The sequence below is a fragment of the Microcebus murinus genome, chromosome 16 (assembly GCF_040939455.1).
Source record: "Microcebus murinus isolate Inina chromosome 16, M.murinus_Inina_mat1.0, whole genome shotgun sequence".
Taxonomy (NCBI): Eukaryota; Metazoa; Chordata; class Mammalia; order Primates; family Cheirogaleidae; genus Microcebus; species Microcebus murinus.
The window spans coordinates 58,484,945-58,499,956 of record NC_134119.1 but is presented as its reverse complement, the minus strand read 5'-3'; the positions used below and the strand labels follow the sequence as shown (position 1 = coordinate 58,499,956).

Below are 15,012 nucleotides of genomic sequence, written 5' to 3'. Positions count from 1 at the left end.
GCTTTAGAAGGATCTACCTTTGTTTTCATGTCTGGACCTTATTGCATAATGCCTAGAAAGTCAAAACATTTCCATCAAATAGTGAGACCCAAGGTCTTCCAAATTCCCATCCACTCTTCCCCAATCCCGTTCTCCACTCCCTCATGTGGACTCTAGCTCATACCAATTCTCGTTGTCTTTGAGCTCCCTCTGAACCAGAGCAATCTACCAGTCCAGTTATGTCCACAGAGTACTCAGAAGGCAAAGTAAAACCATGTGATTAAAAATCTGAAAGATCAGGCCGGGCGTGGTGGCTCACGCCTGTAATCCTAGCACTCTAGGAGGCCGAGGTGGGCGGATTGCTCGAGGCCAGGAGTTCAAAACCAGCATGAGCAAGAGTGAGACCCCATCTCTACTATACGTAGAAAGAAACTGGCCAACCAATAATATATATAGAAAAAATCAGCCAGGCATGGTGGCGCGTGCCGGTGGTCCCAGCTACTCGGGAGGCTGAGGCAGCAGGATTGCTTGAACCCAGGAGTTTGAGGTTGCTGTGAGCTAGGCTGATGCCACAGCACTCACTCTAGCCTGGGCAACAAAGCGAGACTCTGTCTCAAAAAAAAAAAAAAAAAAAGAAAATGGAATCTGAAGATACTGGTTATTTCAGTAATAGTGTTAACACAGTTATTAACATAGTTGTATGTTACATTTCCAATCTTACAAAACAAAGCTGACAGACCAGTCTTGTAGGAGTCAACAAAACATAATGAATAACTTCATTCATTGGTACAGCATAAACCCACTAACAAGATACAATTAATAGTTGATTGGTTAATAGTTCAAGTTGGAAATTCATCTTCAAAATATTATATACATAATACTATATTATCATGTAGTATCAACATGTAATGATAATAATATGTATGCTAAAAATACTATGTACCACAAACCTTTTGAGATACAGATATGCATTTATCTGGCAACCTTTTGGCTCCAGCTAAAGCTCTTCTGACAGCTTGTTTGCTGCTCCCTCTTTCGTTTCTTGCATAAACCACAGCTACAATGTGTTTTCTATGATTTCCTATTTCTTGTAAAGAACTTGTCACTTACAAAGTAACTTGATCACAAACCTTCCAGATCACTGACATTTTTTCCAAATCTCTTACAGTTGTTTTACCCACATCGAATTTGGCAATAGTATCAACAAAAAACTTTTGCAATTCTTTTATTACGTTCCATAATGCTCAAATCTTTGGGGGGAAGGTATTCTATATTTCATTGGCTTGCACAGTAGATCACTTACAAAAGAATTACTCTGTGTTTGCAATTCATCCAACTGAGTAGGAGCAGACCTGAGAGGACCCACTCGCTTCCAGTGATCAGTGCACTGTCTTCGGGAAGTGTTGAGGGCTGGGAAACTGTTTCCACTGCCATTTATAAGAAATCAAAATCCAACACAGTGCCCATGTTCCAGCCCAGTCCTGTCCCTTGGAGCAGCACAAAATAAGACTCAACCTTGGACCCCTCTCCTCCCAGCACACATGTCAGGGTTTGCCCTTTACCATACCCCTTCTAAATCTCCACTGGTCAGAGCTGTTTCCTGGAGAAACAGGGACAGGCCAGATCCCAGCATGACACTAATTCCCTCTGAATATTTTTCCGTGGTGGAAATCACTGGGACCAAACTAAAGCAAACAAGTAAGCCAACAAACAAGAAAAACCTCACACAAATCTCACATCAAAGTTTCCTCCCTCCGTAGTGAACAATCAAAATTACAGGCTGAAGCCCCAGCCCAAACCTCTTGGGTTTCCACTCACACCTCCCTCAAAGCTCCTCCGCATCGATGATCTGTGCTAGCTTGGGCAGGGTGAGGGACACAGAGGTAGCAGGACTACGAACCCAGTAGGAGATATGTGACATCAACAGGCAGCATTTATTTAGTACTGTACGTAATAACAGCCAGCCTTAATCAAGCATGTGTTTGATCTAATTTTCTCATTTCCATGGAGGAGGTTTCCTGGACTATGGCGTTCAGTACAGTTGCAGAACAGATGTGATAAGCTGGAGGACTGAAGAATGGTCAAAGATAGATATTTAAGTTTAAAATGCCAGTGAAGCTCTATCCATAGCTACCATCTATTGAGTATTTATCCCATACCAAGTACTTTACAGGCAGTGTACAAGACCCTGTGGAGTCTGAGCAATTCACCCACTTTACAGATGACAACACTGAGGCTTAGAGAGGTAAAGAAACTTGCTTAATGTCCAGCAAGTAGTAAGTGGAGATCTGATACCAGGCGTGTTTGACTCTAAGAGCTGTGTTCCCAACTAGTAATTCTAGGCTACTGTGTCTGCCTGTGACAAGATCCAGGATGCAGCCACTGCAGTGGATGGCTACTAAGGACAGAAGGAACTATGGGTTACAAACAACCACCAGGGATCTGCTGAAAGAGAAGCCTGTTTTCTGGGAAGCCCTGATGATACCAGGGAAGTGTACATCTTCACCTTCACTTTCCCTTCTATATGCAGCACATCTGCTGCTAAGATGCTGTGTTCATGGATAAAACTAGAATATCTTTTCTTCTTGATGCTTTTTATATTTTGTTCAGATTATAAAAGATTTTAATTTAAGATCATCCTATTTTGAGCATCAAAAGACCCCCATGCCTGAGTGCAGTAGCTCACGCCTATAATCCCAGCACTTTGGAAGGCTGAGGCAGGAGGATCACTGGAGTCCAGGAGTTTGAGACGAACCTGGGCTACAAAGCAACACCCCATCTCTACAAAAGTAAGAAAAATTAACCAGGCCTGCTGGCATGCCCCTGATAGATACTTGTGAGGCTGAGGTGGGAGGATCGCTTGAGCCCAGGAGTTTGAGGTTGCAGTGAGCTATGATCGTGCCACTGCACTTCAGCCTGGGTGACAGAGTGAGATCCCATCTCTTAAAAAAAAGAAAAAAAAAAAAAGAAAGAAAGAAAAAAGACCACCCTTTCTACACCAGCATAGTTGCTACAGATTAACCTACATGCAAACTCTACCTTCCCAGAATATTGCAAAATTTAGTTTTAGTTATTCCTCTTCTGATTCAGCCCTGAATACCTGCGTGTGATTGAAATGATGGCGTGCCCACATCCACACCCCATTTCCTGAAACACCTTGTGATTTTTTTTTAAATTTTTTAAATTTTTTTCTTTTTGAGATAAGGTCTCCCATGTTGTCCAGGATGCTCTCAAACTCCTGGGCTCAAGCGATCCTCCTGCCTCAGCCTCCTGAGGACCTGAGACTCCAGGTGTAAACCACTGTGCCTGGCTTTCTTTTTAAATTTTTCACCTTATGATTTTCGCATCAAGGCAAATAATTTCTCACTAAATTCACTGTTCTGCTCAACTACACTCAACAGTTCATCTTTTTCATATCCCTGCAGAGTGAATAACAGGTAAAACTGACATGCATACATTTATTTCTGATGAGTTTAAAAGTCTAGAGTGAGTGACACACTTGAAGCTCTGACTGGGTGGGTCAAAGGCAATATGTAACCTAAACATTTGTATACCTGTAATATGCTGAAATAAAAAAATCTAAAAATAAAAAAGTCGAGAGTGAGTGAAATGATGTCAATACATATAGTCTGCTTATGTTAGAAATTCCAAAACCATTCAATCAGTTTTCTCTTCAATACTTACTTACACCTTAAATACTACACTTGGTTCCAAGTGTCCATAACCTTGTTCTTAATGAGGCGTCTTTTGTTCTTATGGTAATTCCAAAGTCATTACATAACAACCTAACCAACAGACCAGAATGTGATACAAAGACCTAAATGTGTCCCCCGAGAAATAGAGAATGCAGTAAGACAGACCTTCCCTGGACTCTGGAAAGTACTTATGAAGAGTATACTACAGCATAAAAATGTAAAAAACAGGCTCACTGAAATGAACAAGTAAAAAACTAACAAAATAACAACCAAACCTTTTTGCAATCAGCATTAACCTAGAACACAGGCAAGCTGTCACGCTACGTATAATAGAAAGAACAAGAGAAGGAAAGAAAACTAGCACACGCTCAAGGGGGCAGAGCCAACACCAAATGCTAATATTTCAGGTAAGATTATATTCTCAGCTCGTAATTCATGAAGGAAGCACTGTGGCACCCAAAACCTTTTATTTATTTATTTATTTTTTATTCTAAGAGAAAACAGAACACCAAAACCTTTTTTATCAGTGATACATACTCATTGTCAATAAATTGGGGCAGGAGATCAACTAAATAAACAAACAGTACTAAATATTCCTAAATAACCATAACCACTGAATTTACATTTCCTATACAGTCCAGATTCTACCTATAGATTTTTTTGTTTTGTTTTGTTGTTGTTGTTGTTGAAAAAGAGTCTCGCTTTGTTGCCCAGGCTAGAGTGAGTGCCGTAGCATCAGCCTAGCTCACAGCAACCTCAAATTCCTGGGCTCAAGCAATCCTTCTGCCTCAGTCTCCTGAGTAGCTGGGACTACAGGCATGCGCTACCATGCCTGGCTAATTTTTTCTATATATATTAGTTGGTCAATTAATTTCTTTCTATGTATAGTAGAGACGAGGTCTCGATCTTGCTCAGGCTGGTTTCAAACTCCTGACCTCGAGCAATCCTCCCGCCTTGGCCTCGCCTTGGCCTCCCAGAGTGCTAGGATTACAGGTGTAAGCCACTGCACCCGGCCGATTTTTTTTTTTTTTTTGCAAAAACTACATATTATGTTGTTTTATAGTTTGCTTTCCAAAATAAAATATATCAAAAATTTATTGCCATGTCAACACACATAGGAAGTTTCATATTTCAACTACATTGATATAAATCTTAACTAATAAGAATTATATTATCTGGGGAATAAGTGAAAGGCCACTCAAGGTAACTAAGTCCAACCAACAGACCACTATAAATTATAGCAGACAAAGATCTGTGTTCTCGGCCGGGCGCTGTGGCTCACGCCTGTAATCCTAGCTCTTGGGAGGCCGAGGCGGGCGGATTGCTCAAGGTCAGAAGTTCAAAACCAGCCTGAGCAAGAGCGAGACCCCGTCTCTACTATAAACAGAAAGAAATTAATTGGCCAACTGATATATATATATAAAATTAGCCGGGCATGGTGGCGCATGCCTGTAGTCCCAGCTACTCGGGAGGCTGAGGCAGAAGGATCACTCAAGCCCAGGAGTTTGAGGTTGCTGTGAGCTAGGCTGACGCCACGGCACTCACTCTAGCCTGGACAACAAAGTGAGACTCTGTCTCAAAAAAAAAAAAAAACAAAACAAACAAACAAAAAAAAGATCTGTGTTCTTGAGTTATTTTTCCCATTCAAAATACAAGGTTTCCCAATAAACAAACAGATTTATATTGTGGGTTTATATAAGGCAAAAACTCCATATGGCCTAGAAGCCCATCAGAGTGCAGGAAATTCTGTTGATGTGAGTGTATTTTTTATTAAACAATTGTCACTTCTATCAAGAATACTAAAATATCTTAACTGATAAACTGATTACAAAGATAAATAGGGAATTCACAAGTAGAAACTGGTCCCCATAAACATTATCCTGATTATGACACACTGTACCAGATGCCTCACATGTTACCTGAGACACGGATCACCATCCCCATGTGACAGGGACACTCCCAGCCAGTTTTATCCACACAGCGTCCCGGACAATCAGTGATAACCATGGCAAGTCTTGCAATGAGGTAGGGAGGCCTCACCTCCTCTCAGCAGCATCTCCCTCCTCCTTTTTAAATTTATTTTTAAAATTGATTTTATTTTTTTTTTCTCTCTCTCTTTCTTCCAAAATCTCTTCTGGAATCCCTCCTCCTTGAAACCCTGCTTTGCTTGGTGTCCAGGACATATATTTGCTTCGCTTTCGTCCTAGCTCTCCAGCTGCTCCCATCTCAGACTCCCTGACCACTTCGCATCTATCTCCTGACCTCTACATGCTGGAGTGCCCAGGGCTCACTCGTTCTCCAACACACTACTTCCTTGATGACCTGTCCAGCTGTCTGGCTTTAAATACCATCCACTGATTGATGGTCTCCAAGCTCTGGACTTCAACCCTGAATTTCAAATTTGTGTATCCAGCTATCTACTCAAAATCACCCCTTGGATATCTAACAGGCATCACAGACCTGTTATCCTAGCTTACTTTCCCCCACTGCTCCCCATCGCAGTAAATAGAGCTACCAGTGGGTGACCCGGGTGCTCATGTCATAAGTCCTGGAATCATCTTTAACACTCCTCTCTCTCACACACACGCACAGTGCAAAATACAACTACATGCAAAACACAACTGCTGAAATCTTAATCAGCCTCAAAAAAGAAGCAAATTCTCATATATGCTACAATATGGATGGGCCTTAAAGACATTATGCTAAGTGAAATAAGCCCATCACCAAAGGGCAAATATTCTATGATTCCATTTGTCTGCAGTTCCTAGAGTAATCCAATTCAGAAAAGGAGATAGAATGGTGGTTGCCAGGGGCTGGCAGGAGAAGGGAACTGAGTGTTATTGTTTAACAGGTGCAAAGTTTCAGTTTGGGAAGATGAAAAAGTTCTAGAGATGGATGATTATGATGGATACATGACAACGTGAGTGCACTTAATGCTACTGAACCATATACTTAATAATGGTTAAAATGGTGAATTTTAAGTTATGCATATTTTACCACAATAAAAAATATATAAAACTGCTTCTAGGCCGGGCGCTGTGGCTCACGCCTGTAATCCTAGCTCTTGGGAGGCCGAGGCGGGCGGATTGCTCAAGGTCAGGAGTTCAAAACCAGCCTGAGCAAGAGCGAGACCCCGTCTCTACTATAAAAATAGAAAGAAATTAATTGGCCAACTGATATATATATAAAAAATTAGCCGGGCATGGTGGCGCATGCCTGTAGTCCCAGCTACCCGGGAGGCTGAGGCAGAAGGATCACTCGAGCCCAGGAGTTTGAGGTTGCTGTGAGCTAGGCTGACGCCACGGCACTCACTCTAGCCTGGGCAACAAAGCGAGACTCTGTCTCAAAAAAAAAAAAAAAAAAAAAACTGCTTCTAGTCACCTATTCTGCCGCCATGCCATTCTAAACTATTATCATCTCTTGCTGGGTTTACTCCAGTAGCCTCTTAACTGGTCTTCCTGCTTCTACTTAATTAGGATCAGGTTTACCTACACATAATAAAACAAAAACAAACAACAAAAATGATGTTTATTATTTTCTAAGATAAACCCAGGGACAGGCAGTGCAGAGCTGGAGTGGAGATGCCAAGGCATGACAAGGAACCGAGTGCTCATCTTTCTGTTCTGCATTCTCAAGCAAGGCTTCCATTATGTTACTTCAGAGTTCTGAATGGCTAAATGACCTTCAGCCCTTCTGCCTGCATTCTAGACAGTATAAAATTGGGGAAAAAAGGAGCACCCCTTTCACTTTAAGGAGACTTCCCAGTAGTCTCAACCAGTACTTCTAGTTACATCTTCATGGACCAGATGTTATTCAAGTGATGACTGGTAGCTATAAGGGAGAATGGGAAGTGTAATCCCTATTCCAGGCACATTATGCCTGAAAAACAAAATCAGAGCTTGTTACTAAGAAAAAAGGGGAGACTGGCCAATGGGAGGTAACTGCCAGTGTCTCCCCACTCTTCCCAGGACCTACAAGGCCTGTGCCCTGCCCCACTCCAATCTTCTTCCAGGTTAGGTAGGAGGCTCTGGTATGGGGCTGGCCCTGTCACAGTGAGCTAGGGGGCGGTGGGGAGGAGCAGCTGAAAGCCACACAGAATCCACAGTCAGGCTGGAGGCTATTTTCCATCTGCATCGCAGCCTCATCACACCTAGTGCCACCGTCTATTTATTTATCTGTCTGGCCTACCAGACCTGGAGCGGTTTTTATTGTCCTCATCATCTTTGCCACGCTTGCAGCCAGCTCATGTGTATTTCATCAAGGAGGTTGGTGGCACAGCGCATGAAGAGGGAAGCAGGCCAGGGAGCCGGGCCTACTCAGGAATGGTCCTGGAGCAAGCAAGGGCTCACAGGGGTTCCGCCACATCAGGATATTTCTGCATTCCTGCCTCTGGACATCTCAGCCTTAGTGAAGGGGGCAGAAAGCCTGGTCCCACGGCGGGATGGACTCTGCCTACAAGCCCCCTGCAGACTGCACTGGCCTGGGGCAGCAGAGAGGTACTAGACACACGGGACACAAACCTCTGTGTGTGCGGGTCCCAGAATGATTTTAGGCAAATGCCATTTTACAGACACTCAGATTCCTGATTTGTGAAGATGAGGGAAGCTCCAGAACAGGCTGTTTTCCAAGCCTGTGAAATCTCACAGGCTGACCAGCAACCGCAAAAATCAACCCAGGAAAGGCCGGGCGCGGTGGCTCACACCTGTAATCCTAGCTCTCTGGGAGGCCGAGGCGGGCGGATTGCTCGAGGTCGGGAGTTCAAAACCAGCCTGAGCAAGAGCGAGACCCCGTCTCTACTATAAATAGAAAGAAACTAATTGGCCAACTAATATATATAGAAAAAATTAGCCGGGCATGGTGGCGCATGCCTGTAGTCCCAGCTACTTGGGAGGCTGAGACAGAAGGATCACTTGAGCCCAGGAGTCTGAGGTTGCTGTGAACTAGGCTGACGCCACGGCACTCACTCTAGCCTAGGCAACAAAGTGAGACTCTGTCTCAAAAAAAAAAAAAAAAAAAAAAAAAAAAAAAAATCAACCCAGGAAAGGCAGTTCTACCTAAAATTACACTCCACAAACTCTTCTATTTCTGTTTCCTTCTGATTTGCCCACCAAACCTAATTTTTCCCTTATATTCACTAAGCCTTTTTAGCAAGTCTGAAATTTTAAGTTGTATTCTCCTAAAAGAAACCCACATTGCCATTCAATCACGGGTCACCAAAATTCGGAACGTCTTTTTTTCCTTGACTGCTACCTGCTGTTGGGGTCCTGCCTTCAGAAAGTGCTTTCTCTCTCTTCCCATTTTCTCCTTTGATTCACTTTTATTCTCTTCATGTTTCTGAAGAGCCACCTGCTTTTCTCTTCACCCCTACACCTTGGGAGTTCTAAATACTCAATACACCCTTTTCTGTTAGACCACTGCATCTGCAAACACAATGGACTCATTCATTGCATACTCTGATACATTCCTCCTATTAGCCAGTCATAAGTTTCTCTCTCCCTTTTTATAAATTTGGGAAATATCCAAACATATACAAAAGCACAGCATAACAAACCCCACACACCCCACCAAAAAGCTTCAATCTCATTAATATTTGCCATGTTTTTTCCATCTGTCCTTCGCCCCTTCCCCATTTTTTTTTGTTTGTTTCTCAAGTAAATCCCAATGAACCAAGACCCAGTTCATGTTGAAAGTTCAAAAATAATCTTTTTACATTTGGTTTGAATTTCAACCCCCAAAAGGCAATTTGGCTGTTTATTTGGTAAGATTACCAAAAAGGTATTTTATTTGGCTGTTAAACTCTCTTTTAATCGAGAACCTAATTTTCTTTCATGCTACTAACTTATTGAACAAATCAGGTCAACTGACTAGAATATGCCACATTCTGAATTTGTCCTATCACTTTTTTGTGATGTTGCATAATTTGTTTCACCATACTCAGTATCTCCTGTAGACTGGAAACTCATTCTAGAAGCTTGATTAGATTATTTAAGGGTTTTTGTTTTCCCTGAGACTGATCAATGGGATTGGGTGGGGATGGCCTGGTCTCTTTCACATGCAGTTCCCCAGCACCTTTCATCACATGGTTTTCATCTTCCATGGCTAACCACTGAGTCACTGGCTTCATCATGGTCTACAAAATGGTGACTTTCCTAATTATATCATCCCTTCTATGCAGAAGAATTTTGAGATTCTTCTACATAGACGTTTCTCTCATCCATTAGGGCTATTTGGTTACCATGAATGGCAGTCTATATTGGAGAAGCAGGAAATTTGCTTAATTCTTTACTTTTCTCCTATTGGTTAATAATTTTCAGTATAACAACTTGGTCGCACACACGTCTTGACAAAATCAAAAGGTCCAGCCCTGGCCAGGCACGGTGGCTCAAACTCCTGTCCATAAGCAATCTTCCTGTCTCTACCTCCCAAAATGCTAGAATCACAGACATGAGCCACCATGCCTGGCTATCTGTACTTTCTCAATATGAAGTACATGTTTTAACTGCAAATGATCCTTAATTAGGGGAAGAGATTTCCAGAACAAATGAAACTAAGGTAGATAAAATCAAAGAAAAATTAGCTAACTCAATTCAGTCAGCTTGGCATGTTAATTCCAGAAACACTAGAATAAACACAATCACAAAACCACCAGTGAAGAACGGGCATGATGGCTCACATCTACAATCTCAGCACTTTGGGAGGCCAAAGCAGGAGGACTGGTTAAGGCCAAGAGCTTGAGACCAGCTTAGGAAACACTATGAGACTCCCCATCTCTACAAAAAATTTTTAAAAAATTAGCTGGGGTGGCGGCACACACCCGCAGTCCTGACTACTCAGGAGGCTGAGGCCAGAAGATCTTTTGAGCCCAGGAGTTCAAAGCTGCACCACGCTATGACTGGGCCACTATACTCCAGCCTGGTGACAGAGTGCGATCCTATTTCTAAAAAAACAAAAAACAAACAAAAAAACCACCAGCAGAGACACTCCTAGACTCAAAAAGAAAAGATACAAGCTTGGTACAGAGAATAATTTCAATATGGGGAACCATATTTTTCCTGAATTCACATTTTGGCTGGACTGACAGTTTGAGACATATACAAAGGAATTCCATGAAGCACCTGCTGAGAATGTTTTTCATTTTAGACAAAATTCTAGTTCATATTCAATATAAACTATAAATTTTCTATAAATCTAGAGGAGAAAAATCCTACCTAAACTGTCAATTGGCTTACCCATGGTTCCTTGCTACTACTGCAAGTGCACTCAATGGACACCCTTCCTGTCCACTTTCTTCCCCATGTCCCATTCTCAGTGCAAGGCAGTTAACTATTGGTGGAAGATGTTCTCTTAGGCTTTTATGATGAAAAGGTCCTGGCAGTTCTGTCATCAGGCAGGTAATACTGCTGCTGCCTTAGGACACCCAAGAGAACACGAATGGGAAAGGAAAGTACCTACCTCAAGAACCTGGTAAGACTGTAATCCTAGCTCTCTGGGAGGCCGAGGCGGGAGGATTGCTCGAGGTCAGGAGTTCAAAACCAGCCTGAGCAAGAGCGAGACCCCGTCTCTACTATAAATAGAAAGAAATTAATTGGCCAACTGATATGTATATAAAAAATTAGCCGGGCATGGTGGCGCATGCCTGTAGTCCCAGCTACTCGGGAGGCTGAGGCAGAAGGATCGCTCAAGCCCAGGAGTTTGAGGTTGCTGTGAGCTAGCCTGACGCCACGGCACTCACTCTAGCCTGGACAACAAAGCGAGACTCTGTCTCAAAAAAAAAAAAAAAAAAAAAAGAACCTGGTAAGAAAGGGCAGGGACAAGTATTCTGGGACTGTCCCAGTGACCCTGTTTCCACCTAAAAGTGTTCCAATCAGAGGAATAACTTGCTGCATATTTCTCTCTGATGTCAGCTTCATACATTATTGTCCTCTGCACTTCAGAGAAGAGCTAATAGTACCTTTCAAGCCACGATGGAAACAATAATAGTGATGATGATGACAACAACTACCTGAGGCACAGTGCTAATCACACACACACTAATAATCACTTCTGATCTTCATAAGAACTCTGGAAGGTGGGTGGAAAGTCCATTTTATAGATGGGCAAATTGAGGCTCAGAAATGTTAAAAGATTTGCTCAGGGCCATACAGGCAGTAAGTAGGGTCACCTTCTAAACCTACATCTTCTAACTCTGTGCCCCATAATTTACTTCCGGGCTGACATACAAGACAAACACTATGGCAGGCACTAGTCAACTAGTGAAACATCATAGCTACAACTCATTACCCTAACAGCAGACTGTGAGGGGATGCACCCCGGCTAAGGGGCAAAGTCACTGATGAGTACAGACTGGACAGACTCCTGCCTGTTCCAGAGCAGAGTGGCAGAGCACACAGTTGGCAACCACAGCTCCCGGGCATCAGTATCTGCCAATTAATAAGTAAACCCCAAACCTGGCTGTAAATCAGAATCACCTGGGGAGCAATAGACGCATGCACTGGCCACCTTCGGGGGTAGGAGGGGGATCCATACGTTGTCCTAGGTTTGCAATGGTCAAGCATTTGAATACTCCCGAATTCAGGGCTTTCTTCACCCACAGTCCTGGGCTGAGCTCCTGAGTAGAGGCCTTGCCTAGCCAGTCAAGTTCAGCAACATAAGGCCACAGATTCCATTCCCCAGGAATGAATGTTAAAGAGCCTTTTGGGGGCCTTACTTATAAAACCCTAAAAAAATAACAACAGGAAAAAAATCCAAATGCCTGGCCATTTCATCTGAGTTAGTGAACATTCTAAGAGAAACCCTCACTGGCCTACAGCTAAATCCCCTGGCAGCACATATCTGGGGAAAAAGGAAAATGTTAAGTCTGTGGGCTGACAACTGGCAATCGCATGTTGAAATTCATTTGTAAGTCAGCTGTTTGAAACTTAGAATAGATACAATAGATTCTAAAACCCACCAAGAGCACTTAGTTTCCAGATTAGTCTTAGAAAATTTGGGCGATTATGTACAAAAAACATGGTAGTATTCCAGCTATCCTAATCAGCATTTCAATAGTGAGAGCCAAGTCAAATTCCAAACTACAACAAATTTTCCCCCATTCCTGGCTTCAGCGGTCCATGCTGGTCCCAGGAAATCTGAAAAAACAAAGTACTGCCGTACCCCAGTAGCTTACTAGGAACCTACTCCTTTCTCAGGGTTGGTTATCTTCTCTAATTGTCCTGACCTGAGGCACAAAGGGCCATGCAGGTCTAGCGCTGTCTCCTCCAATACCTGGAACATGGCGTGAAGAAGAGCTCAATAATGTTCAGGTTAAAATAATAGCCTTTGACCTTATTTTTCAAACCACTCTTGCCTGAAGTCCTAAATAAAGCTAAAAGTGCTTATGTCATCATGGCGTAGACAGTCAGGGTCTGACATTGTTCAACACTTTCCAAAAGAGGGCAAAGTGTCCCTAGCTGTTCTCTTGCCACATCTCGGTCAAGCACTGACCGGGCACACCGGTGGCTGGACAACGTGGTTCTTTATGTAAAACAAACAGAAGCCACAAAAGCTACTTTTGTGTGTGCACAAATATGTACCTGTGCATGTACAGACAATAGTCTGGAATGGCATACACCAACCAGTCAACAGTGGTCATGTCAAGGGAAAGGAATGGGATGGGAGAGGAAAGAAGTTTTATGTTTCGTTGCACGAATTTCTTTTGAGAAGTACAGACCTGCTTTATCTATATAACTTTAAAAATACTTTACACTATGACAAGCCATTCTATAAACACTTTCAAAATAATAATTTCTCTCAATATAAAATGACCCAAGAAGGTTACTACATGTTTATACCAACAGGTGCAGCAAACTATAGTCCATAGGCCAAATACAGTTAATGGAATAGACAGGGCCACAAGGTAAAATTGATATTTACCTTTTTTTTTTTTTTTTAATTGAGTCAGGGTCTCACTATGTTGCTGAGGCTGGCCTAAATAAATCCTCCTGCTTTGACCTCCCAAAGTGCTGGGATTATAGGCATCAACCACCAGGCCCAGCATTTTTTTTTTTTTAAAGAGACAGGGTCTCCTTAAATTGCCCAAGCTGGCCTTGAACTCCTGGGTTCTGGTGATCCTCCCACCTCAGCAGCGACTACAGGTGCACACCACCACATCTAACTTTACTTTTATAATTTTAAAGGGTTGTTTAAAAAAATAGTGTCAGAGACCACATGTGGCCCATGAAGCCTAAAATTTCCTATCTGCCCTTTACAAAAAAAGTTTGATAATCTCTGATTTACACCAATGATGCTATTTCTTAAAAAATAATTCTAAGTCCCTCTTACAAATCTCTTCAAAATCACTTTTAAATAGAATAAAAATTAGTCATATTACTTAATAGTCTACCTCTTTTTTTTACAAAACCCAAAGCAGTGTTAGCTCATTCAGCCACCTTAATTATCAGATTTGACTTAAAAGCCTGGTGATTTCAGCCCAAGGATAAGGAAAGGGACATTCTCCCTCCTAGCACTTCATATCCAAGAACTTCACCTCTCACAGCTTAAACTACCTTCCAAAAAAGAAAAAAAAAAAAAAAAAAAAAAAAAAAAAAAAAAAAAGAACTTCACCTAGACATGTAAGGACACATGGAAAAATCAATCTCAAATTAACACTCTGAACAACTAAAAATAATTTTTTAAATCTACTGAACTAACATAAGCAATCAAAGTTTAATAAAACATTTCCTAAACAAGGTCAATGAAAAAGGTCATCTTTATTCTGAATGAAACTTATATTCTAATCTTACATTTTAATCTAGAGCCCTGAAAAACAAGAATATTTCATTGTAAGTATCAATGACCTCAAGATAGACTGTGAGTTCTGCACGGGAAAAAAATAAAAGACCCCAATAAATGTGTTGACTAAGACTCAAATGCATCTGAATGTGAACAGCTGTGAGTTTAGAACTGAAAAAACAATTTATCCTATAAACATATGTAACTTTCTACAAATCAATCCCACATAATGAAAATCCACAAATAAAGCTCTTAATCATATTTAGAATTCCCAATACCCACTAAGAACTTTTTAACAATGTGTTACTTGGAAATCAGGATCCAATTTGAAAATTTAAAGGACAACAACATAAAATATAGGCTCGTTTGTTTAACAGTCTTTTAACCTACTTAATTTGAAATGAAAGCAATTCAGAACGTGGCACACACAAATTTTTTACAAGGAGAGAGTACCAACAGAAAGAGGGCAACGGCTACCATTCCAATGATTTGGAAAAAACTAAGACCATATCTTCACTTACCTCTGGAATATATTTTGCTACCTAAGTATGACACAGAAGATACTCTA

At 41.7% G+C, this 15,012-nt stretch overlaps 1 protein-coding gene and 1 long non-coding RNA gene across 6 annotated transcripts in view; both read right to left on the bottom strand.

Annotated features, from left to right (window-relative positions):
• Positions 1-15,012, bottom strand: part of GARRE1 (granule associated Rac and RHOG effector 1) — a 64,339-nt gene that overhangs the window by 28,205 nt on the left and 21,122 nt on the right. The window lies entirely within an intron of this gene.
• On the bottom strand, positions 8,696-15,007 carry LOC142861079 (uncharacterized). Its single transcript, XR_012912445.1, has 3 exons — positions 14,277-15,007; positions 11,466-14,199; positions 8,696-11,135 (listed from the first exon to the last, which is right to left on the bottom strand). It is a non-coding gene; the product is annotated as an uncharacterized LOC142861079 (long non-coding RNA).